This window comes from Alligator mississippiensis, chromosome 1 (assembly GCF_030867095.1).
Source record: "Alligator mississippiensis isolate rAllMis1 chromosome 1, rAllMis1, whole genome shotgun sequence".
In the NCBI taxonomy this organism is placed as follows: domain Eukaryota; kingdom Metazoa; phylum Chordata; order Crocodylia; family Alligatoridae; genus Alligator; species Alligator mississippiensis.
Window position 1 is genome coordinate 123,393,909 of NC_081824.1, and position 26,439 is coordinate 123,420,347.

General features: G+C 40.0%; 1 protein-coding gene across 2 annotated transcripts in view; it reads right to left on the reverse strand.

Annotated features, from left to right (window-relative positions):
- The window catches only part of HIVEP2 (HIVEP zinc finger 2), a 192,581-nt gene that overhangs the window by 123,470 nt on the left and 42,672 nt on the right, over positions 1 to 26,439 (reverse strand). The window lies entirely within an intron of this gene.

Below are 26,439 nucleotides of genomic sequence, written 5' to 3' on the forward strand. Positions count from 1 at the left end.
CTTTCTGCCCTCCTTGTGTACTTCTCTATCTTCTATTTAGAAGGGATTATACTGTTAATCTTTTACCTCACAAGCCAAAACCATGTAAAAAATATAGTACAGTATTGCCCATATCCAGTACAATTTTAGTGATTTTTTACATGAATATTTAATTTAAACCATGGAGGTTTTAAAATAAATAATCAACTATTATTCATAATTCTCTCCTCCTTGAGGTTCTTAGGATTTTTCATATGCTGTCATGGTAATAGACTGTATTAGGATGTAAGTGGGCCTGCCAAAACTATTGACAGCAATGTTAGCAAAATTGGTGCAACTTCTAGTAAGTATAAAATATTTGGGTGAAATCATCAAAAGCCCTCATGTAACTTAGGCTCTCTTTCTTACCCAAGCCTATCCTCTACCCATTCCCGCTCTGCACGTATCAAACTTGGAAATGAGGTGGTGATGTTCCTCTGCAGGCATCACCCCTCCAGCCCCACTTCCGTTCTCAAGTCCTCTGTGCTGGAGAGTGGCAGTAGAGTGGGAAGATGACCTCAGAGACTCATTTCTGTTTCAGGACGTAGGAAGTAGAAGTGGGTAGGCAGCTGCACTCAAGAGCAGCAACCCCAAACGCATTCCCAAAAAAGTAGTGATATACCCTAAGGCTTCTCTAAGTCCCATTTCCACAACTGACACAAGCACACAAGAATCAGAATCTTACTGATTTTCAATGCAGTTTAGGCTCTAAATGGTTTACTCACTTCTGGAAATAGGACTCTGGAGCCTAAGTCACTTAGGCACTTTTGAAACATGTTCTCCTTTATCATACATAATCAAGCATACATTTAGAGACGTACCTCTCTCCACAGCAGGCAGGGGAAAAAGCTCATCTAAGTTTCAGGAAACAAAAGTTCTACCTCGTTTTTTTCAACTAAAAATAAAAGTGCAAATTATTTTCAGTACAGTGATTTCAGACATCACTCACGTTTCTCTCCTGTGCATATATATATATATATATATATATATATATATATATATATATATATATATATACACACACACACTGGCAGCCTGCATGGCCTAGTTTAAGAGCTGTAAGTAGAAAGGTTCGTTTGTGCCCTCCAGGCCGCTGCCAGACATTAATTTAATCACGTGATGGGATCTGAGGGATTTCATCCCGGATCCCCAAAATTGCGCATCCTGCCAGATGTTCAAGGTCTAGCCTGGCAGGACACAATTTTGGGGGCTGGGGATAATATTCCTTAGATCCCACTGTGCAGCTGCTGAACTTGTTTGAGCCTGCCAGCACATTGGGGAGCCCAAGATCAGGGAGTCATTCCCCAATCCTAGGCTCCCCAAATGCTGACATGTTCAAAGGATGTATAACATGCACTTTTAATCTGCAACAAATGTAACATCTGGAGGGAGTCCTAGATAATATGTCTACCAAGTCACTAGAAAAAGCCTAGTATTGTTCCCTCTTCCTCTCATCTATTAGCCCTGTGCCCATTCCCTGGCTGCCCACCCCAATTCCCTGCAGAGTCTAGGAATAAAGCAATTAATTTCCCAAAGAAAATGTGGGAGACAAAACAATCAAATCCTGTAGTGCATGCTATTGTAGGAGCTCTCACAACACCACAAAGCAAGTGTCATGAAGACTAGCAGAGGTGCAACTGTGCAATATACCACATCGCTGAAAATCTGTGAAGCAGTAAGTAGCCTTTTTAGCAAATTTGCTAATTCAAGAGGAAAACAGAGCCTACAATGTTTCACATGCAATGTACAGTCTCTCACCAATAAGAAGTTATAATTCTCTTTCTTGTCAGGAACCTTTAAATAACTCATATCAGGCGCACTTCTCTAAAATGAACGTAATAATCATTTATCATGGATTACCGTAACTTTCCCACATACAATCTAGCCCCCAGTCCTACACCCATGGAAATCAACAGGAATTACACCACTGGCTTAGATGGCAGAAAGACTGGGCCATGTTCTATATTCCCCTAAATGAAATAAACACTTTTTCTAATTCCATATTCCTTGCTTCTACATTGATGTGCTCTGGTTATCCCCAGGTACCAGTTCAGCCTTTTGGCAGCTGCTACCAGTCAGAATATTCACTGTTAAACTGCACCAATAACTGACCTGGACTTACTGATTTTCAGTGCAGTTTAGGCTCTAAATGGTTTACTCACTTCTGGAAATAGGACTCTGGAGCCTAAGTCACTTAGGCACTTTTGAAACATGTTCTCCTTTATCATACATAATCAAGCATACATTTAGAGACGTACCTCTCTCCACAGCAGGCAGGGGAAAAACCCAAGGTCTTGCAAGATGGGAGGGGATTAAACATGGAGAAAATTTAGTTTCTCCCCCAAGGTGTCACAAGTAGAGCTTGGCTACAGTGGAGGATTCAGTCTTCTGACTTTATATCTTTCACTAAATCTTTGTGTGCATTTATGGTGGTATATTAATATTTAATAAAAATAATAATAGGATTCTGGATGGGAATGTAGATGCAATATAGTTTCTGCTTTGTAGGATAGGATATGATTACAGTTTTTAATGGAAATACTGCAAAAATGAATGATGCACATTATAAAAAGTAATGCTCTTGTCTTTCATTTTAATGGAATTTTTTTCTGCCAGTCTCAGCAATACCATAATTGCTAAATTTACCATCAGCCACACAATTCCCCATGTTGTCTACTTTTGTGATTTTTATCCTGAGTTTTTTGATCTTTGATGTTTACCTTATAGTCCTAGGTCCTGAGGACATGTGATTTCCCGTGGGATTTCCAGCCTCCATTAAAAAAAAATATATGTTTCTTCCCCACCCTACCCCCATAGGGAAAAAAATCCTTGAAAGCATGAGCTTCGATTGCTCTCATTCCAGAAAGCAAAAAAGAAGGGGGATTTTAATCATGATTTTTGAGACAATTTCATGATTTTTTAGAACCTGACTCATAATTTTTGAAGTGTTAGGACTTGGCAGTACTGCAATTAATAAAAAGAATGCTTCATTGCACCGCATGTTATATTCAGGTTTTGGCAACAACTTTAATACAAGATTCCTTCAGATGATTAAGAAACACAAGCTTGTTCCTGGAACATCAGCTGCATTAAGAAAGGTAATTTTCTATGTGCTCATGATTTGCTGATGTATAGAAGGGGTTAATTATACTGGCAAGACATTTGGAAAAGATTCTGATGTTCTGTTTGCTTATTATCTCTTAACTTACTGTTAAGCAACTAACATTAGTTTCACCTCATAAGCTACACGATACAATAGACTTCATTTTGAGCAATGGAGCATTCAATTAATTCAAAATTCCATAGGCAACAAAAATCTTATTATTTAAGTAGACAAAGTCAATGTGAATATTACACAAATCTTGCCTCTACTAAAAACCACAGATAAACAGAGAACTCTCAAAATCCTTTGCTTATTTTACTTACTATGGAAAAATGGAATGTTTCACCAGTTTAACTTTTGTTTCCATAATTGAGAGTATGCTCCTGTAAACGCTTCAAGTTCATATGATCCAAAGCTAGTCGTAAGAGGATCAGCTGAAGACATGCTTTAATACCACAAGACTTCTTTACATTTGCCACAAAAAAAAAGGAAAAAAGAAAAACAAAGCCAGTCCAAACAAACCACAATTAAATCATATAGGTTAGGGACAGACCTTATACATAAATTAGTTTAAGTGATCAGAAACTGGTTTAAACCTGTAACAGAACAGATGTTCAGTGCACATAAACCAGTTTGAAAATGTCTAAAACCGGTCTAGTCAAACCTAGTTGAATGTAGCATCAGACTTAACTGATTTGACTCAAACCAGTTTATGCAATGTCTGTCCCAGACCCCTTGCTGGTTTAAGATAACCAGACCCTCACAGCATCCTGACATGCTCTCTGAGCTTGGCGAGGCTCTCTGCTCCATGGCAGGACTGGCCCCTCCTCTCTGCTCCCTGGCTGCAGCTCCGGCAGAGACTTTCAGGCACAGCAGGGTCTGCCTGGCTTCCCCCCCTGTCTCTCCACTGCTTGCCGGACAAGCAGGGATCCCCCACTCCCTCCCATCTCCCACACCATCTCCTAGCACCATGAACCCTAGGCATGTGGTATGCTAGCTAATGCTAGAGGTGTGTCTGTGTGTGAGTGTCTCCAATTTCACTGGGACAGGTAGACAGAACAGTAACCGCTTAGGGCTTTTTGCAGCTAATCAACAGGTCAGCTGTTAAGCTGTTTAAGAAGAGTTTAAACTAATGGAGAGAGGCCATTGTTTTTCTGATGAGATGATAATCACTGTTATCAGCCTCCTGCTGGCTTGCTCACCTGTCAGTTTGCTGCAGACAGTATAACAAACCAGGGAGAGGAAGATTGAAAAGCTCCATATCATCAGCAGATGCATGCACTGCACACATCTCCTTGCCTCAGACTGCTAGCCCATGGCTGGGGGCTGGCAACACTCCTGCCCTTGAACAGCCAGCAGGGAAAAGCCGAGGATGGTACAGGCAGACATCCCTAAACAGAGGTACTGCCTGGGCCTTGTCACACCCTGCCTCAGCTCAGTACTGTTGAAGGGAAGGGAGGGCTGCTCTACTGCCCACAGTTTCTAGCCTGAGCCACTGCAGGCATGTGCCTGAATTTCCTCAGTCCAGAAAGAATGTCTGTCCAGTTACAAACCAGTTCAGCCTAGCCAGGTTAGACTAACCTGCAAAGATTGATTCCATTCAGGCTCAGGCATTTTGAACATGTGTCCCTAGCCATACTGAACTTTCATGTTCAGTCTTCACAAGCAAGCTTTGATTTGATAAGCCCAAGCACTGGCACTAGAATTCTGATTCTAAAAGTTATGTTCACTTTTATATCAATCTGGAAAAAGAAACACAGTGTGTGACCTGGAGATAAAACATATGAAGAGTGCAGGGAACATGTATTCTCCTTACCTCTTTTCCTCTGGCCCTGTCACCCTATCAACAGCTTTGTATCATGCTACTCACATCTAAGTAACATTTTCATCAAAAGCAGGTCTAGGGCACAGCACAGAAAACCAGCTACTTCCTCACCCTTTAAGCAGGTGTGTGTAAATAATTAATTTGTATTTGGTTTGATAGCTAAACTGTGCAAAAAAAAAAAAAGGGGGGGGGGATTACTCAAAGCATTTTCTTTTCAGTTTTTCTCCCCAAAATGAAAAACCAAAAACATTTGGTATCAATCTGAATGAAATGTTCTGTTTGTTTCAAAACACGGTTTGTTTTGGCATAGTTAAAAGTGAGGGAAGCAAAAGACAATGGCAGCAATTGTCATTTTACCCACTAATTCTGACATTTGTGCAGAACTTGGGTTTACTTCCTTCCTCTGAGAGGACGTGAAGCCCCAACACCCACCTCCCAGGTACATGCCTCAACCACTAAGTTCTGGCTATTCTGGCATCAAAATGCTCTCAGCCTCTCCTGCTGATACTGTTCTACTCTGCATGGACTACTCAAATATTTAATGCATGTAAGAAAATACATGTCAAGATAACTCTATGCACTCGTGATGAGAGATTCTTGGTTCAAGCCCACCCTTTTCTTCAATCTCAGCAACAGTTTGAACCAGAATCTCTTGACACTAAGAAAAGGACCATAACCACTGAGCCAAAGAGCCATTCTTGCTCACTCAATGAATATTTAAGAGTCCCTACAAAGTGGAATAGCATCAACTGACAGCAACTCACCCAAGAATATCCTATAGCACTGTGCTTGGGGCACTCTTCTAGGATGTGGATAATGCATATTCAAATACCCGTAGGCAGAAGAGAGAATTGAACTACAGAGGATTACTTCCTGGTTGACTGATCTACACCCTAGTTAATAAAAGGGGAACCTCCTCCTTCTCCTACAGTTTTGTGAATCTCGCTATGTTTCACTGGTCCTTGCAACTGTCCAAAACAAAACTTTTCAAAAAACATTGGAAGAGTTAATTTTGATCTTTCTAAAACATGGTGTCTTTTTCATTTCAACCAAAACTGTTTGGCAAAATTTGACTTATATTTATTAAAAGTCCTGACCACCCTAAAATTGCATTTCTAGGCAAGTGAATGGTTCACTGAAACCTTTCACTCACCTGATTCCCTTTTCTGTATAAAAATAATGATATAAACAAAAATGCACTTACCTGAAAGTATTAATAATATTCTGATCTTAAAAATGTCCTCATAGAAAATCAAATGATTTTTATAAAAAAATTGATGAGTTATCGTTACTGTTTCTTTTAAAATCATTCTATAAAAATTTAATGGAAGGTTATACATCCCTGCTATAGTATTCTACAGGAGAATTTTAAAAAGCAATTCTTTATCAAGTTCTGCAGGTTTTAAGACCAATTCCAATACGCCCCTAACACATTTCTAAAGAACCCTTTTGGTTCCATCCCTATTAAATGCTTTGCAACTTTTCCATAAATTTTGTGTTTGTCTCAATGAAAAAGTTATTGGGCATTATTTTTCCTATCTTTGGCATCTGTCAGCTCACTTTGTGCAACTGCCCCAAAGCCATTCTCCAAAGGCTGAAAAGTCATGCCTTCACCAGCATCAATTCAACAATTCCTACCTCTAATCCCCACATGTGCACCACACTAATCAAGTCTTTTCCTCCTCTGCTGATCTCTCCCTAATGTTAACATACAAAGCTTTTAATTTTTAACATGACTTTCTTATAGTGATCTTTATTATTAGTTAAGCATTTTGAGAAATTTACAAACACTGCGGAAAAATCCCACTGAGTACTCTGAGAGTCTTCTATTGTAAAATTCACAAACTCCCTTAGCGCATTATAGAAACCCACGACAAATATCATGGTGCAGATTCAATACCTGACAGCAGTGTAAACATCAGCAAATTTTCAAGGAGAGTCACTAGCATCTTAATTATCTTGATACTGTCTCAGTTATCAAAAGGACAGTTTGACCTATTCTATGGTCTTGCAATATCAGGAGGAGAGAACCACAGAGAATGAGAACAAAAGACAGTCACTTGCTTAACTTCCTACTTGTTTATGGCATATGAGCATGGTCTGAACATTTTCTTTGCATTCTTATGTACCCCAGCACACTTCAGTGGGCAAGACAGACATTGCCCATTGTCCCACAGGCCTCTGCTACTCCCAGGAATTTAACTTAAGGTGCCCAGGTAATCTGAGTTAGGGTGTGCCTCTCTGCAAGTGGCAAAACTTGGGCAAGCGTTCCAGAATGACTGGAGAGCATGGGCAGCTCTGGGCTGTTTACGTTCTCATACCTTAAAGCAAACAGACATCAAAATAGGGGAACAAATTTATACCAACTATGTCACAGTCACAAATTTTGGGCATTTATAGAGCTTCAAGGGGTGTGGATGTCCATGGAAATGTTTATGGCAGCCCAAAAGCCATAAAAGTTCGTTAGCCATGTTAGTCTGAAGTCAGGCAGAAGGCAGGGTAATTTTGCACTTTATAGACAGTAATTAATACTAATCTTAAAAATTAAAATTAATCTATACTTTTAAACTAACTAAATCAGAATATCCCTCTAATTTAGTTAGTCTGTGAGGTGTAAATATACTCTGCCTTTTATCTTGTGCATGACGTGTGCACGCCTAACATCGCTAATGTTGCAAGGCACCCTGTATCGCTCGTAAAAGGATCTCAAGGCACCTTGATGTGCCATGGAATGCTTGTTGACAGTCACTGACCTAGACAATGGTATCACAGCCTTCGTTGACACCTGAGCTATATTTATGTCCATCAAGGGCTCATCCATCCCCTTCCATCCAACTGAGGCTGAAATCTGAAGTACAGGTCTCCCAACACAGTTGCAGCTCAAATTTCACACTCCAACTGTGATGGCATTTTCCAAGTCTTCAGAAGATTGCCAAAATTGACAAGTCAAAAAGTTCAATCAGCACATAATACTTCTGATGTAAAACATGCCAATTCACATACACACACATTATATGAAGCTGTTTATGATAGAAATACTAAAATGTGCAATTCACTTTGAAGGTACATAAGCTCCAACGTGACATTTGTATTTCACAGATCTCACTGCCCTGCTCTACTGCTTATGAGTTTTTCAGTCACTTGGCTGACCCACAAGAACAGAGAAAAGATTATGGCCAGTTCAGGAAGGAAGGCAAGAGAACAGCTTGCGAACCTACATTCCACTATGTATGAAAAAGTCACTAACTGAGCACAAAGAGTATTTACCAAAACCTGTCCCTGACCTGTGTGGGGAGGGTCAGATTGAAAGAGATCATGAGAAGAAAGAAAAGTGGACAGAAGACAACAGATAAAAAGAAGGATATTCAGAATTCTACAGCAGCTCTACTTGTCCCCAACCCTAATTCCTTAGTTTTCCACAAATAAATAAAACAAAGGCCAAGAAAGCAAAGGCAGGATGTCTTAAGAAAGCTGAATCCTGTGAAATAGTCACATAATACAAATTGGAGCAGAGAACAAAAGAAAAAGGGAACATTTTTTTTCTTTTTGGAGGGAGATCTTTTAGTTCTGCATGCAGATAGGCATCCTAGCTCAAAAAGCCTTTGAATTTCAGGTCCTGCAAACTTGTGTGTCAAACACAGTAGGGACATGTAAAAACAGAACTGGCAACTCCCCTACCACTCCCAGTCTCTAAGCAGAGGCGCCGACAGAAGTGACAATTTTTTGCCCACTCTGGCCCCTGAAAGCGCTTTATAGCCGTTACCTAACACAAGTGCACAGCTGCAGAACACTTTAAAACGGCCCAATCCAGCAACAATCTGAATCCTCATTATATGAGGGTTCAGATGAAGGCACTCCAAAGCACAGCATCTTCATTAACTTGTATCTGCGCATGCCAAGAGCAGGGTTCAGCTGACACAGCCCAGCCCTGCTCCCAGCGCTGTTTTCAGAATGGGAGGGGGAGAGGGAGCAGAGGGAGCTTGTTCTGGGGGGTGCCCAGTAAGCACTAGAGGGTGGAGCCACGGTGCATTGAAGCCTCTCCCACAACCCTCCTCAAGGTGGGGGCCTCCAATCCACCCCCCTCCCCCATCCATTGCAGCCTGTAGTAATCCCAGAACATACTGCCCTTCCCTGTCTTCTCCCCCTCCCATATGGAGACAGCGCTGGGGGCTGGAGTGGTTGGGGCAGAACTAGGGCAAGCTGCTGCAGATGCAGCCTCTCTCCTTGGATGGCCTCTGTAACAGGGGGCCTTCTCTGGGCCAATTTCACTGTGGCCCACCCACCTGTTTCTGGGCTAACCGCCTGTCTTTTCACCCGCTATACCTTGTTGTTAATTAGATAATTGATCTTAATAAAGTGGGAGGCTGCTCATTTCCTGCCCCAATGCCAGGGAGCGCTATCTGTGGCTCCTTTCCTCCCCTACACCGCAGCCCAAGCCTCGCAGATGGCAACCATAGTTCTCACAATCAGCAGCCCCTCACTGGGCCCCAGAATCCTACTGTTGAACCCCTCTATGATCCCTCTATTCTGGTGGCCTAATCCACCTTCGTTCTCAGCAACATAGCTCCCTGAGCTGCTTTCCCCTTATGGGTGTGGTCCCCCCCCGCCAGGACCTTGGGCTATAGCCCTGGCCCACCTCCAGGCCAGTTGGAACCCCAGGCCCTCAGCTCTTGGGCGTTCTTCATGGTGGGCCCCTGGCCCTTTGACCCTTCCAGTCCTGGCCCCAACATGGACCAGTCGGGGGAATGTTCAGACAGGTTCGTGAGTCCATGGCCTCACACTCTTCCTCTGGGGTCCACCTTCCAGACCCTACAAAAAGGGGTAACCCACCCAGTTGTGGGGGTTAGGGGCTGAGGCACCCCTACCCGCCTTTCACCTGGGTGGTAACTGGCCTGGCATTTCCTGGGGGCTCCTGCGCCACTGGGAGCCCCACCATGCCACCCACTCCTGGCAGGGTGCAGTTTTAGGTCGTACCCAGGACCAGGAGCCACCTGAGCATCCCCTACAGCTCCTCCTTTTCCTTCAGATGATACCAGCAGCCCTGCAGCCAGACGATGTTGTTGCCTGGCTCCCAGCAGTAAAATGCCCTGCTTATATGGGCAGCCCTGAATCTAAAATGGCTGCCCTAATCAGGCACCTGCCGGCTTCCGGCCCTTAAAGTGGCAGGCATAAACAGTGTCCTGCCACAGCCTCCTAATTGGAGCTTGATTTCACACCCTCCCAAGCCAACAGCTAACATCTGTTGGGTTGGGAGGATCAGTCTAACTCATGGCGCTTTCTGTGAAGCCCCATGAGTTAGACTGGGGACCTACACTGCTATCTGCACCTAAAAACTCATGCTGGCATAGAAAAGCTTGTCATGGGCATCTCAGTTCCCGCAGACTGGAGCTCAGTGTATGGTTTCTCTGCAGGCGGCCACACATTTCATGTTTCCAGTACCAGAAGGTGCTTGATATTTTCATTAAAAAGCCAAGGTGCCCTAATGTAAAAGCTTATACCATTATGACAGGAAGACACATACCAGCACACATTTACAGCCCTAAAAACTGACACTTCTTTTCCATATGAAACCAATCTCTTGAAAAATTGATCATAAGCATATTACCAGTTAGATAAGCTAGTAACTAACAGAAATTACTACACTGCTTAGAAAAGGAGCATTAAGTTATGTAAAACCTATCACAAAAACCGGAAGTTAACTTAACTCCTAAATGCAGTACTGACCCAACAGGATGAAGAAGGAAGGAAGAGCTGGAGAAAGATTCCATCTGTCTAATATACAGAAATGGCTTCCCTGTTCACATGGCATCAACCAAAGTGTTGTTTATCCTAAAAAGCCCCAAAAGAAAATTCATCTACCACCACATGAAATATATTCTTATAACAGCTATAACTCCCTGCATTTATATATATTGAATTCTAATTGCTCATGATTCTCTGAGCCTTTTAGATGGGGATTGAATAGCTAGCATAGCTTAGGGGAGGAGGGAACTAATTGTTGAGGTTTGAAATTAAAATAAAATGGAGATAAATGGAGACCATGAATAAAAAAATACTGGGACAACACATGGTAATATATGAGTTTTTATAAACTATAGTTTGTATTGCCAATATCAGATGCATCAAACATGACTTTTGTTTTTAAAGCATCAAGTGGAATCTGAAATGAAAGCCAGAAGTTATTTGCTGAATGCTTCATTCACAAAATCACTTCCAAAGACAAAACTCGAATTCCAAAGTACCAGAAGCTAGTTATTTCCTTACTGACAGACTATATGATTTGGCATTTCTGTTACAGTATATAGCTATTGTGTTAAATTATACTATGTTTCTCTTCCAAATTTAGTACCATATGCTAATTTCTCCTGAAAGCATTAAATTGAAACCACACCTTCATTTACTTGTCAGCTGTTTCAATGTATCAAATATTATCAATCCTGCTTTGTGACTATTCTCCAAATCTATATGGATCTTTTCACCTCAGGATTTCATCAGTGATCAATAGGAGAAAATATTAGTCACCACTTTACGTAACTGCAGAGTAATGCACAGGATTTAATGCCCAGTTCATCAGAGACAGGAGAATTGTGCTGGGGTTATTGTCAAGATGTTAAGAGGGATTCTTTTACCCATGGCTACATAATGCTTCTTTACCCCTTACTTTCCTAATATTTGGAAAGCTTAGTAAGAGACCATAACTAAACACGAAGCCATCCCCTCATGCCATTTTCCTATGGACACCTATTCTTATAGGTAATCCCCCAAGACATATAGCTACAGAATATTTTAGACACCTCCTTGATGCATACCCTGAACTGATGAGAAACTTGCACTCTTGGTGCTCTCTTCCTTCTAAAAGGTACCTTAACTTCCAATAGATTTTTCTCTCCAGCCTCCAACCTATTCTAATGCTTTCTTTTCCCCTGCATGGCCACTCAATTGCCATTTGACAAAGAGGCTCATCTCTTTTGGTCTAATCCCTTCATCAATGATAGAAAAAAAGTTCTCTCTCCCTGATAGCATGGCTTCTCCCTGAAAAACATCGGCTTTGTAAAAAAAAAAAGAAAAGTTATAAGGGAAGATAGGAATGAGTCAGTGTTTCCAATATTTGTTGTTTGGTCATGAGACTTTCAATAGTAATGTTTTAAGTAAAGCCCCAGCTCCTAGATACAATAACAGCATGAAAATCTCACTTTGTTTTTAAAGGAAAAGTAGATTTGTAGCCCCAGAGTTGTACAGATAGGTTTGAAAAATGTGACCTAAATTCTCCTTGAGACCTCAAAAAAGAGGCAGCAAAATAAGTAATTTTTAAAAAATATCTCATGACTTTCTGGTAACTCATGATCTTTAATGTTATGGCTGGTAATAATGATGACCAGTTCAAGGAGCAGAGACTAGCAGAGTGAGAAGGAAACAACTTCACACTGCCTTGACCTCTTTTCCTAGGGAAGGAAAGATTGAGGAGGAAAAAAGCATCTCAAGGGCAGGTTTTACTTCCCCAGCTAAAAGAGTAGGATTTTCTTTTCACAACAGGCCTCTGAGCCTCACACTGAACTGAGCTCAAGTAACATGAAATGATAATTGTTAGGCACAAGGTAGATGGTGACGAAGCGGTAAAGATTGGTTTTTATTTGATGCAAATCTCCTTCCAAAACTAAACCTAAAATTCTGATTCAGTCCAGTACTTCTTGGTAATCTAGCTTGTTTGAACAAGTGGAAGAACATATATCTAGAAAAGAGCTCTCAGTGATATGAATACGCCTCTTTGACTAAATAATAACTGCCTCTGCTGTCGCAGAAAAAGGCCAATAAAGCTCTACTGACAATGAGCTTTAAAAGATTAATTTTCTTATTAACTGCATTACTATGAAGTGTGGCATTCAGCAGGGGGAAAAAAACTGTAAACCCACAGGTGTGGCTTGCAAATTAAAAAAGAAAAATGCCTGCCCTATTAATCTAATTGCCGTATGTGTCCTATGGTAACAATTAGCAGCAATCTCACTTGAATCTTATAAGTAACAGCATTCTGGCCTTACCTCTTTCCCTCCCAAAATATTCTGACTCATGAGAAGCTTTCTGAATAAAACTGCCCCTAACCTAATCTCTGCTAACCTTATTTTCGATTTTATTTAAGGCACAGAATTATGCCCTTTGAGTGACAAATTAGGGGACCAGCATAAGGTTACTTAAATGCCACAGTAGCGATTCAAAATGAGGCACCAATGGGACTTAAGTGGTATATGGGCTGTGACCTGCTCTTCTGCGCCAAAGTGCAGAATGTAACCCTTGGTGCCCACCAATGCTTTAGGACCTTACGTGGCTAAGGGTCAACCTGAACCTTGCAATGTAGAACAGAATGAGCTTTTGACATCACCAGCTTGGCATCCATGTTTTCAAATCATGTGTATCCTATCCGCCATACCTTTCTCTCTTCTATTCTCTTTTTCCTCATAGGTACTCTCCCATTTTTGTCTTTTTGTTTATATCTTTTGCTTGCTCTCTTTATTTCCTGTGTTCCTCCTACAGAATAACTCCCCTCACTCCCAAGCAGCTTCCCCTTTCTTATTTTATGTCCTCTCCTGGCCCCCTGATTTCTGTTCCCTCTCTTGAGCTCCTCTGCCTGTCTTTCTGCTGTTGCTCTGCTGCCCTGCCCCTTCCTATTGTAGTTGTTGGTTCCTCTCCTTGTCTTCTCCTTCCCTTGATGTTTCTCTTGGTGCTTTCTCCTCATCCTTCCTGCCAGACTGAATGAGATACCCCACTGGGAAAGTACTTTTCAAAAACAGACAGCCTGTTCAAAGTGTTGTACTAGCTCTGGGCCTCTGATAGGAATTGTGAGCTTCGTTTACTACATTGTTCTACTTGAATGACCCTGCTATTCATTCAGGACTGTACATACAGTTCCTTTGTGAAAAAGAAACTGGGAAGATGAAGGCATCATATAATATGGGACACCATATATTAATTTTAAACCCAAGATTTTAACAAACTATGCTTGTTGTTTATTTAGTTGGGCTTAGTAGCAACCAGGAACCACAACAATAGCAAATCTGGGAAAGTGGTATCAATCAAACTGTTTAGGCTTCCACGTGTTGCTCTATTCCAGGGGTGCTTAACTGCTGGCCTGTGGGCCAGACCCAGCCTGCAGTGCCGTATCATCCAGCCTGCAGGGCTCCCCCTCGGTATAGAAATTTGGTGGCTGGGGTGCAAAGGCACTTCTCTGCTGCTGCCAAATGTCCAGCCCCATGGACAGCCCCAGGCCCTGGATGCTGGATGGGGCACCAGATCTTACCACATCGGGCCATGCAAGGGCAATATTAGGACACAGGGGCCAATCCCAGTATAGGAGTCCAGGAAGGGGTAGCATCAGGCCCTCAGGGCCCAATCCCAGTGCGTGGGGCAGGGAGGTGGTGGTGCTGAGCCTCAGGACCGAATCCAGCCCATGGATGGGCCCCATGCCGCTCAACTAGCCTGGGAGGCCAAAAGATTGAGCACCACTATTCTATTCTGAAAAGTAATTATCTAAAAATGGTACTGTTTTGCTTTACCATTCTGCTCCCGGGAAGAGAAAATCACCCTTGTGAAGAAAGCCAACCCAAAGTCACCACACCACTTAAACACCACTTAATTGCTCAGATTTCAAAGCCTTTTTCTAGTGTTCTGCACAGGGAAAATATGTGCCCACCCCTCCCCTCAAAGTGTGCCTAAATTCAAAAGTTTCAATTTTAGTGACAAAAGATGTATTTCTTCATTTTACTAGCATTTTATCCTGCTGGTCCTAAAAACACAACACAGGTAAGAGTGAGTCGAATTCTACTCCTGCATCAGAATAGTTGACGATGTTCCAACTGCAGGGATATATTCTCCTCTTGGCTACATTCATGCAACCCTACTGAAAAGTGTGGGCCAGATCCACTAATATGCTCTGGTGGCTTGTGTACTTTATAAACCCAGCTGTTGCAAATCCAGTTTATGGATTTATGGATCCAGTTTATGTCTGGTTTTGCCTCACTAGCTCAGGACAGCTGTTCTAGTCTCCAGAGTAACAACATCTGGAGACTCCTACCTGCCTGCATGAAACTGTAGCAGCCTGCGTTCCTCCAGCCTCACGGACTAGCAACAGTAGTCACTGTACTAGACTAGTGTGAGAAGGCTGGCACTGGAGCCAGGATCTGACACAGGCTGGCAAAACACAATTTGCTCTTCCCTTGCACTGTTACAACTACTTGGATATCGGGAAGGAAAGCACAGTGCAGCATGGTGAACCAAGGGAAACACAGGAAGCCAGAAGTGGATTCAGAGAAAACAGCAGAGTGGCAAAAAAGGAACAGATAAAAAACATTACTTGTTACCTGTGGGAACAACAACAGTAATATATCTTAGAGAAAAAAATAATTCCTGTGATTATGCATACTGTGAAAGCTTTCTTTTTCAGGGGACTCACCAGTCTCAGGAATTATGTATATTCCCCTGGCACTTTGGACTGCAATTGCCCTCACAGTCCAATACAAATTTTAATTTAACATCTTCATTTCTGAGGGGGAACTTTGAGGGAAAGCACAAAAAAGAATTTTTTTTTCAAAAGAGTCTGTGTTCCTCCAAGCACAAAGGCCTTATTTTATATATATGAGTGGGTAATGTTGAAAGTTCTTTTGTTTTTTTCCAACTTGCTCCCCACCCCTCACTCTGAATGCATTAATACATATACCTCGAACACAATTGGGCTCTTCGTGTTGCCATGCAAACTGAAACCTTTGCAGTTTAAATGGCAATGTATGCCAGGGAGCATACTGTTCTTACACTTCCCATCACAGAAGTAAAATCACTGCATAGCATTAACTCCCCTAGTATTTTAGACATTTAGCTTCTTGTCTGTTCATCTTTACATAGGCTTTGGGTTTTTTTTAATCCTGCCACATGTAAATAGGATACATCAAGCGTAGCTATTCTTATCTTTATGAAGTCAATCTCTCACATGCTGAGCATATTTTAAAAGGCACACCAAACTACAGACTTGCCCTTTTTTGTCAAAAATGGTTTGCAGGCATGAAACAGCTGAAGCAGTGGGTAGGAAAGGTTGAAGTATATGAAATATAATATGGATTCTGTAAATGCAAAGAATATACAATGTGCTCTTTTAGTAAAAGTTAGATGCTAATGCTCTCTAAAATGCTTATTTCTAATGCAGCCCAATTCTTCTGTAATGCCTTGCACATGTTTGTCAAGCAGATCAGCTTTGATAATAAGATTCTTATGGTAGGGAAAATCTTTCTGTATCTTTTTCCACATATGTAGCACCTATAGGGGCGCCAACAGTAATAAGGGCTTCTGTAATATAAATACTGTATTTTCTTGCACACAACTCGCATCCAGCCTCTCAAAATCATCAAGTGAAAATTAGGGTGTGATTATATGGGTCCACTAATTCGGTGACAGGGAAGCAGTGGCAGCTTTAATTGTCTTAGCTCTGGTTAATACTGCCACTGCTTCCTTCCCACCAAATTTCTGGACTGGTGGGGGCGTTGCTCCTGGATGAATGACATGGCCTCTCATGCCAGATTGGACCAGCCTTCAGGGTTAGTCCATGGCCATACCCAGTGCATGGCCCTGGACCTAGTGTGCAGTCTCAGACTCAGCATATGGGGTTCAACTAGGAACATGGTTCCAGAGTTGGTGTACAGGTTGATACCCAGCATGAAGCCCCAAAGCCAGTAAGCAGAGTTGGGCCTGGCACACTGCCCTGGAGCCCACATACAAGGTCAAATCTGGCATGTGGCTGCAACTCCAGCATGACAGATCAAGCCCAACACATGCCCAGTACACAGCCCTGGACCCAGAGTACAGTCCTTACAGTCCTGAATTCAGTGCACTGGGTCAGACTCAGCATGTGGCCCTGGACCAGTGCAAGGGGTTGGACTTGGTACACAGCTGTGGACCTGGTACACTGGGCTATCCATGGACTCCATCCAGTGCACAGGACTGATGGTAGGCTTGGGAGCAGGCTTGCCTCTCACTGCTGTTACTCAGTTAAGGAAGATCGTTTCTTCAGGCTGTCCTGCAGAAACAAGGTGAAGACTACATATAGGGTATAGCTGTATGCAATACAGCAATCCATAATACCTGGTAATTATGATTTTGTGTTACAGTTATGTTATATGTCTATAGTTGAAATCAATATTATTATTCTAAACATAAATGGGTTGAGTTTCTAGATTCCAAAAAAGGCTGCATCCAAAACTGTATTTCTTCCCATTTTTGTCTTCAAACCAAGAGTGGGATATAAAATTTCCAAACTTTAATATGCAAAATGGCCATATGTAAATAACCATTGGTGCACATAAATATCAGGCTTGTGCAGATATTCCAGCAACACCACAGGACACTTAGTTTTCCTATACAGGGAGGCATTCCCTAGATGCCTTATCTATAACATGAATCCTTGGGTAGCATAAAGAGACAGCAGACCACCCACTGGAAATATCTTCTTTTGCTTCCCAGAGAATCTTGTGACTGATTTTATGGATGAAAAAGCACTAGGTCATGTTATGGTGAAGGTACTTATCAGCCTCACATCACTGAAAATTATACCATATAGAATATTCATGGAATAGTCGCAGCAGGAGCTGTTAAGTGGCTGGTCCAGCCTGAACTCAAGATTACTCTTAGGCTCCCTTCTTTCTCATTCCTTTTCTCCAGAGACGGCTATTTTCATGGAATCTGGCATAGTACCCAAACTCCAGGATTAGTATGGAGGACTCTTCTACAGGCCTTAAGTTGAGTGGCAGAAGCAACACCCTCAGGGATCCATTCCACTTACCAAGAGACCACAGTTAGAAGTCTAACAGCACTTTCAACCATGCAGCTCTATGAGGTGGTGAATGGTCTCTTTCTAGTAGTGATGATGAATTTCTGACATGCTAGTATTCACCTCCAATGCATCTGGTCTACACGAAACCTTCACTATCAGTTGTCTAGTTATAGAAGAATGTGTATTGTGGCCTGCTGAAAGCCTTTTGTAATGTCACAAGCTTTAAAAAGACTCCAGGGACTGGTTAGAGACAAAAGGCAAAGGATTTATGATTGTTAATGACGTGTAACCTCCACATTTCTACTTATTCTTTCCAGTTTGATAAAACTAGATATTACAGGGAAAATTATTAACATTTTGGAGGTTAGCATTATTCCCTTCTAAACAATTCCCTGATAAGGAAATCCATACTCTTTAGGATTCCACCTGCACAGATTCCAGTTCACCACAGCTTCTGTTGAGATGGGAAAAGGAGATGAGTTATGTTCATTATTATCTGGGTGTTTGACTTGCACTGGAACATTGATAGACCTCAATCCAGCAAGGCACTTGCATAACCTGAAGTACATGAAGAGACTCCAATGGACCTTCAACATTACCACTTGAATACCAAGGCCTAGACATGTGCTTAAATGTTAGACTCAGCATTACTGAGCTGAAAACCAAATGATAGCAGTAAGAGTTTTCTGTCCTTTTTCTGTCTTTGCTGCAGTTGCACAATGAGGTTGAAGAATAATACTTGACTATGATTTTCATGTAAATGCCTTCCATTGGGGAATGAGATATTCCTGGACTCTCTCTCCATTGCAGCCTGTGTCTAATATAAAAAGTCAAAAGAAATCCAACAGTAATTAATGGCTGTTTTGCTACATGTAAATAACTTAATTTTAGGGGTTAAATAATTTTAGAACAATATCTAGAAACTGCACATGCTTGAATGTTTTTCAAGACTTTTTTATATCACCAAACAATCAGATATTTCTTATGCTTTACATCTCCATTTTATCACAGTTTTATAAGGGACTAAAAGAGGAAGGTTTCTTGGGTCACATGATATTTTTTTCTTTATTGCAAAGCTTTGAACCTTTCAAAGTGTAACTCTTTCAGTTGCTTTTCTGTAGCAGAACGAAACTAGCTCTTCTGAGGACATGCATTTCTATCAACTGTACTCCTGAAGACCAGTTTCCTAATATATTTTGTAAGACTTTATAGATAGTCTGACAAAAGAGGAAATAATAATAACAATAATAATAATAAAAAAACTTCTATGTTCTTCTGGCTTCTCCATTTCACAGGCTTTAATGTTTGAAATAAACTTCCTTTTAAATTAGGAGGAAGGTGCCAAATCTGTGAAAGTTATAATCCTGTATCTTTCATTTATCTACTTACCACTAACAGCTGAAAAAGCTCCAGCAGGTACAAAACAGTAGTACATATGCTTAGCATCATGGGGCACTGCATACACCTCACTCGGAGTTTTACTCTCTGTATTGGCTCTCCATTAAATTTGATTACCTAGGAGATCACGTCTCCCATTGCAATCATGACATCCCTTAGAAGATATCTTCTACTAAACAATGACATTTTCAGTTAGCAAAGGGAAGATGGTGGACTTTTCAAAGGAACTACAGAGGTCACGAACATCAGAGAAGAGGGGATCACTTTCAGGATAAAATGTAAAAGCTGTTGTTTGTTTTCAGTTCAGCTTTTCCTCAGAATTTTTTTCACCTGTACCTCAAAACCACTCAAACACAGACATTAATACATGAATTAAAAAGCCCTTCATAAACTAGTCAATCTGGAGCAAGGGGGATTATTATTCCTATTTCCATTTCCAAATGCTTAGATATCAACATGACAGGAGTCATCTAAGTACCTACACAGACAGGGTGAGAGACTGAAAATAATAGTGTTAACTGTATTAGGCAAGCCGGAATTACCTATAGGCTCCACATGGGCATTCTAGAAGCACTTTCTATGTAAACAGGATCCTCTCTGACTTCTAAGGGAGATACAATCTCAGAAAGCTTCTTTTTCCAGAAACATAGTTAAGTCAGGGCCAGAACCCGCTTCACCCCTCAGAATACCAAGTTACCATCTGAATTCCGTAAGCATTCAAACTTGTTTAAAGAAGTACATTCTTGTCTCCCTCAATAAGACTGCTGCAGTGCCATTTTATCTCTATTTTAAGTATTTCTCATATCTTCTGCTGAAGGGGCAATACTTCAACAATGTCACAAAGTGTCTTTAAAATTATAAATAAAATCAAAATACTCTGGCACTTAGCATATTTTTGGAGCAAATAATCATGCTTTTACTTCCATCTGCCTATACCTTCTGTAACTAGAGAAGCAAGTCCACTAACATGTTTTATTTGGTTGTTTTTAGTGGTAAGCTATAGCCTTGTAATTTTATTGTTATAACCTTCAACAAATCATTGGGAAGGAGCTGCTCATAGAAAACATATCCATACAGAGAACAGAGAATAAAATGCAATCTAGCCCAGCCAAAGTCAAAGTCCTTCCACTGACTTCACTGGGACATGGCTCAAGCCCCTACATCAAACCAAGATGCTATGAGCTAGAGGATGGGCGAGGTGCTATAAATTGCATTGGATTGGAAGGCAGTACAATCACTGTTCCCAGAAGACCAGTTTGTTTATAGCTTTACAGTATAAGAGCCTATATTAATATTTCTAGGGCAGAACAGTACAGTAAAACAAAAAGTGTGGTATATCACATCTCTGTCTAATTCTCTGCACGTAGGACCCTGTATGCAAACTGAATTCTTATCAGAATCTATGTTCAAAGTCTGTGGAGATGTAAATACCAGTGTAAATTACATGTCAAGGATATCAGTACCACCATCTGGCTGTATTTGGTAAGATAGAGTAATTTTCACTTATTTGGAATTCAGAGGACATGTTTATTAGTCTTATGTAGATGTTCAGAAACAGAAACAAAGAAAGTAATTATTAACGTTTCTACACAAAAATGTGCCTCTTCAACTACACTGGTAGTACAAAGAAGTACAAAACTATTTGTACAGTTGCTGTTATCTATAAAAGTGTTTATATCAGGACATCTATTCTTTTTTTGGGTACAAAAATAAGCTTTACCAGTATAAATCACTTTTATATCAGTATAACTAATGACATACCAGGGACTGTACTGCTATAACTAAACTAGTTTTAAAAAATCCACTCAAAACTAGAATAGTTTTATCAGTTTCTTAGTAGACCAGATTTGACAGATATCTTGCAGAAAGGCTGGGCTTAATATGTTGCATACATGACATAAAATTTACTACCAGTGATATTCAGCACCTTCACGTTATTATTGCCAAGCTGTTCCAACAAATGATGTCTAATGTAAAATGCAAGAGTTCATGTATAATCAATCACTGGTTCCCAGGATATAGAAACCATGACTCTATCACCATGGCTAAGTACAGATAGTCAAAAAGCCTGTTGCTGAATCAATTAAATCTTTAGTTGAAGGTGAGTAGATTGAACTGATAAGCAAGTGATAAGCAAGTGAACAGACATTCATTTTTGGTCTAGAAATGCAGCCACATACATGCCTGTAGTGGCCCAGGCCAGAAGCCGCGGGGCATTAGAGCATGCCTCCCTGCTAGGCTGGAGCAGACAGCTTGGGCCAAGGCTAGGTGCCTGTGGAGAGGTGCAAAGCATCCTGGGACGCTGGGGGACTGTGAGTTAACTTGAATCTGGAGGATTCGAGATCTGGGATCTGGAACAGAAGTTCAATAAACTGATTCAGCCTAAATCAACTAAAGATGCTACTATGTCTATCCAGATTTATCCTAAACTGGTTTTGGCCATTTTGAAAGTGGTTTATGTGCACTGAACATCTGTTGTGTTACAGATTTAAACTGGTTTCTGATCACTTATACTGGTTTATGTGTAATTTCTGTCTCTAGCCCATGTGTTTCAACGTAGCCTTTTTGCAGATCACATTCTAGAAAGAGAAAGAGTTCCCATCTGAAGCATATACAACAATTACAGACATTGAGAAGTTCATCACATATGAGTGAATTCCATTAGGGTGAATTGTGTTTTCACTTATTCTATTACACTAAAAAATCTGTCAGAAACAGTCTCACTATTTTAGAATGTTAAATGTACAAAAATAATGAAAATAAAAATAAAAATAAAAAAGTAAACTAAAGATTAGAGGTGCATCATAGCTTTTGTGGGGTTTTTTCAATCCAATAGAAATGATTTTGTGACACAAAGCAGCAAGCAAGCAATTTCTATTATGACCAGATTGCCTTGGCAGGTCACTCCAGTTCACAATTCAGAGGCATTGTCAGAACAGTCAAAAGAAGTTTGCACTGCTACAAGCCAGGTTGCAACTAGTCAGTGGACAAATAACTAAACTTCTGATTTTCATAATGTTGGGTCTTTGACCAGTACTTTTTTTATTTGACTTCTCATTTCTTTCTCTTTTTTAACTGAAAAAATTGGTTTAGAAAAAGTTGCCACTTTTGAATTATATTGTTAACTACTGCCTGAAAATCCCTTGCACTTATTGTCTTCCCATTAGTGACTAAAACCATTTTGTTTATTAGATCTATACCTAAACATTTTAGTATTAATCAGACAAAATCAATAAACAAATATAAAAATTACCTCGTTTTAGCAGTATACTGCTGAAAAATAAGATATTTGGGCAGAAAAGGAGTGGGTGGTGTGGGGCGAAGATTTAGTTTTAGGGTGCTGACTGGGGAGTTGATTGGTGTTTCTTATCTTGTAGAATGTTTGTCTGTTATTGTATGTCACCCTGAGTCTTTCTAGATAGGGCGGGGTCTAAATATAAATCATCATCATGACTATCATCATCATTATCTAATTGAAGGACTCTGGAGTCAGTGGTAAAGCCATTACAGATCCAGCCAGAGGCAAGCTAAGGCAACCAAAAAGGCTACTGAACTAAATGTGATAGGACTCTTCTCAGGTATTCAAATCCCTGAATCCCTGGAATTTAAGCACTGGCTCTTGGTTGCTAAAGTGAATCACTTCAATCTACTAAATATGTTACAATGATGATGAAGCAAAAGCATAGAGCTACTGACGTAAGAAACAGAGAATTAGTGTTCCCTCATTTTTGTGGAAGTGAAAACAGATTTATTCGGCATGGAAAAATACACATATATTATGCAGCACTGATAGCTGCACCATAGTTTAGAATGAATTCATCTTCACCGTAAAAAAACCCAAAAACTTAAGCATCCCCCAACTGTTCTGTATCTCATCCCAAGATACGAACTTTTGGAGAGGGAAGTTTGGTAATGATCAGACAAAAAATTTTAAAGTTATGATGTTTGGAAATTTTAGCTTCAGTCTACATTTTTTTTAATTAATTAATTAATTAAATTTATTCTAATGCTTTTTTGACTCATCGTATCTCTGAAATGGGTTGACTTTGACATCTGTTATGTTTTGCTAGCCAGGGATGCAAACTGGTTCACTCACGCTATATATTTCTTCTTCACTTATTGTCACCCAAGCAAATCTGGTTTACCCACCTAATGCTTATAGTATTCTTAAACGCATGTAATATTAAGACACAAGGTTCTTTCAGTAAATGTGATATCTTTTATAAGATCAACTAAATAGTATTGTTAAGCATGTAAAGTTAAGACAAATGTATTATGATTTTTTTCAAGAGGTGTATTTCCAATGTGCAATGGCTCTAATGAATTATCCCTTTTTTCCCCTATAGAGTGCAACAGTTAACTGGCAAGCGTTACAAGCAAAGGTACCAGTTGGCTGGATCTACTTACGTAAATGCAGAACACTATGGTCCAGTCCTTGAGTGTGACTAAAGAGAGCTAAACACAGGATCCAGGAGGAGCAGACAAAGATGCTGTTCCCCCAATTCCCTGTTTTGTTCCCAATATATGAGTTAAGAGTAGTTCTCACATGGCCTTAACTTATTCTGATGGGGATTAGCTCCCAAAGCCAGACTCACTGATTGCATGAACACAACAGTGTTCTAGCCATGCCCCATCTCTAGGCATACTGCTATTATACTTATGTCAGGAGTGGTAGGGCTGGCTTGGCATAAAGCCAGCTATTCTGGCTCCATGCCAGCCAGGGATGCCCACAAGCCAAGGGAATCCTCAGCTGCCTGATTAGGACATGCTGGTACAAAGGGGATGCATCAGGGCTGATGAACAGGCCTTTTCACGTTCAACCTGTTCCATAATCTCACCAAGCATGCTTTCCCTTTTAGTCATAAAAACATTGTTCAAGCAACATACTGCCTTAGCAGGAAATTTATGGAGTTCTGACACATGGTAGTGTAGTCTCAGACTGTTGAAACTCCAGTTCTAATGTAACAGCATATTATTTCTTATGAGTATATTATTATTATTATTATTATTGCTTCCAAAAAAACAAAGAGGTATAATTTAGATTTGCTGGACAACCATATCTGTTTTGGTGTACATATGACATAAGCAAAGTAGCTATATCCTTTGCTTGTTCATTTTCATTCTTTCATACTTCAGAGTTTTTCTTTCCCAAGTAGAAGAATGGAATGGGAATGGGAGTATTATTTCCATTACTCAATGGAACTAATATCTTTTCTAGGTGTTGGCTGGACTCATTCTATTGTAGGCAGTTCAAACTATTTTACTCTCTCTAAAGCAATGAATGCTTTAAGCAACTGCAAACCTGAAAAACCATAACTTTACCTACCACTATGGAAGCTACCCCGATATACAGGCTCTTTAATGCAACCCACAATGAGATGTGGTGTTCATTATTTTCCTTCTCACAAATTCATTAACATCTGTTTCATCAATCTGTTCCTAATGACTGCTGCTAAATATTTCATTTTACATCACCTCATTTACTTTTTTAAAAGATCAACAACATTTTCCCAGTGAATAATTTATTTTCTCTGCTACCCTTCAACTGTATTCTTTAAAAGACTGTGAAGAAATAAAAGCATTAAGGCACCACATGGATAGCAAAGAAAGATTTGAAAAGTTGTTACATTTTAAACATCAAAGTCATACTGAAACTAGTAAAATGACAGAAATATAAATATAGTAGGCAAGATGATGGAACTACTAGCAGACTGCTGCAGCTTTTCATGTCCAGACCAAAAGTTCAAATCAAGCCCCACTACTCATGAGTAAAAGTTCTCACTATTTTCAGCAAACTGATTTTGCCCAGAAAACTGGTGTCTCGGCAGTTGCTTTGTCCCTTCTAGGTCAAGATTCCTTCTCTAGTTCCTCACCCACTTCTACTTCCTATTTGAGGAAGTGATCCTGATCTTCAAGGCTAGTCATGGATCAGGTCCCAGCTACATCAGTGAATGCATCACCACTCACAAGTGAGCTCAAGAGTTCGGGAAGACTGTAAAATTCCCTGCAAAATTCAGGACAAACTGTTCTTGGAGAAGGCAGCCGATTGTGGAAAAAACACCCAAACTAAAACCAACTAATCCAAAACCAAACTATCTTCAAAACTTACTGCAGTACTAGTTTTGGCCCAACCTTCCCATAATAACCTACTACAGTGAGGGAGAAGAAAATAAGATTTGAAAAATGTGCATATACAAAACACAGAAATTATAGTTGTAATACTTAGCCCCTTCTACCAAAGAAAAAAAGACAACTCCAGGCTGTCCATGAAAATGTAATTTACATAGGCAGAACTTCAATATTCTAGTTTTGGGAACTACAAAATGGCTAAAATAGACAAAGAAACAAATGGTCCACCTGGTCCACAATTCCTTACTGGAAGTTGCAAGTGAAAAATTATGGATTGGGTAGAGGACTCAAGCCTAGAATTAAATGATCCAGGAAGAAACCATCATGGGAAAATTTGGACTACTGCTGTATAGATTTTACTTTTATTCTGGATTATAATCTCCAGTGTTGTCAAATAAGGGTTAAATAATTTTCATGAGCCATAAATCCACACTTTAAAAAAACAGAGGAAGTTGAATTATCAATACTAGCAAGTCAGCTTGCTATCATATCTGTGAGAAAATTTTTAAAAATAAATTGTATTGGTTTTTAAAGCAATTATAAAAGTATAGTAAGCATAATATAAACTATGGGTAAGCAACCAAAAAACAGACTAAAATATTCATTTTTTAGTGCAGCAAAGTACACTGATATAGAAGAAAATATGTGCTTTTTTGCATTATAAATTTTCACACCCGATAATGCAAGCAATATATTCACACCAACAGAGTTAAAGAGGTGTTACAAACACAGGGATTTAGACCATGGCTGCAAAGCATCTCTGTGTTCTAATATTTAACAGACAAAATCCTAACACTTAATTTCTTACCTTAGATACATGTAATTGGCTTATTTGAAAAATTCATAAGGATTTACATAATGGTCAATGGACTCAATATAAAATCCAAACTGGATTAGAATAATTTGATAATGTAGATTAGATAGACACTGTATTTGTTCAGTAAATACCATACTTAGAATAATAATATTTTTAAGTGCTATATACATATAGATATTGACCAACAATCAAAAATAACTCTACATTATAACTAATGTAACTTGGAAAATAAATACGCCTTTAACAAAAACCTGGTTGAAAAGGAATGAGGAAAAAGCAATATTGAAATAAATTCTAAAAGAATTGAGCGTAAAACCATAAAACTGTTCTTTTCTTCTCTTCAT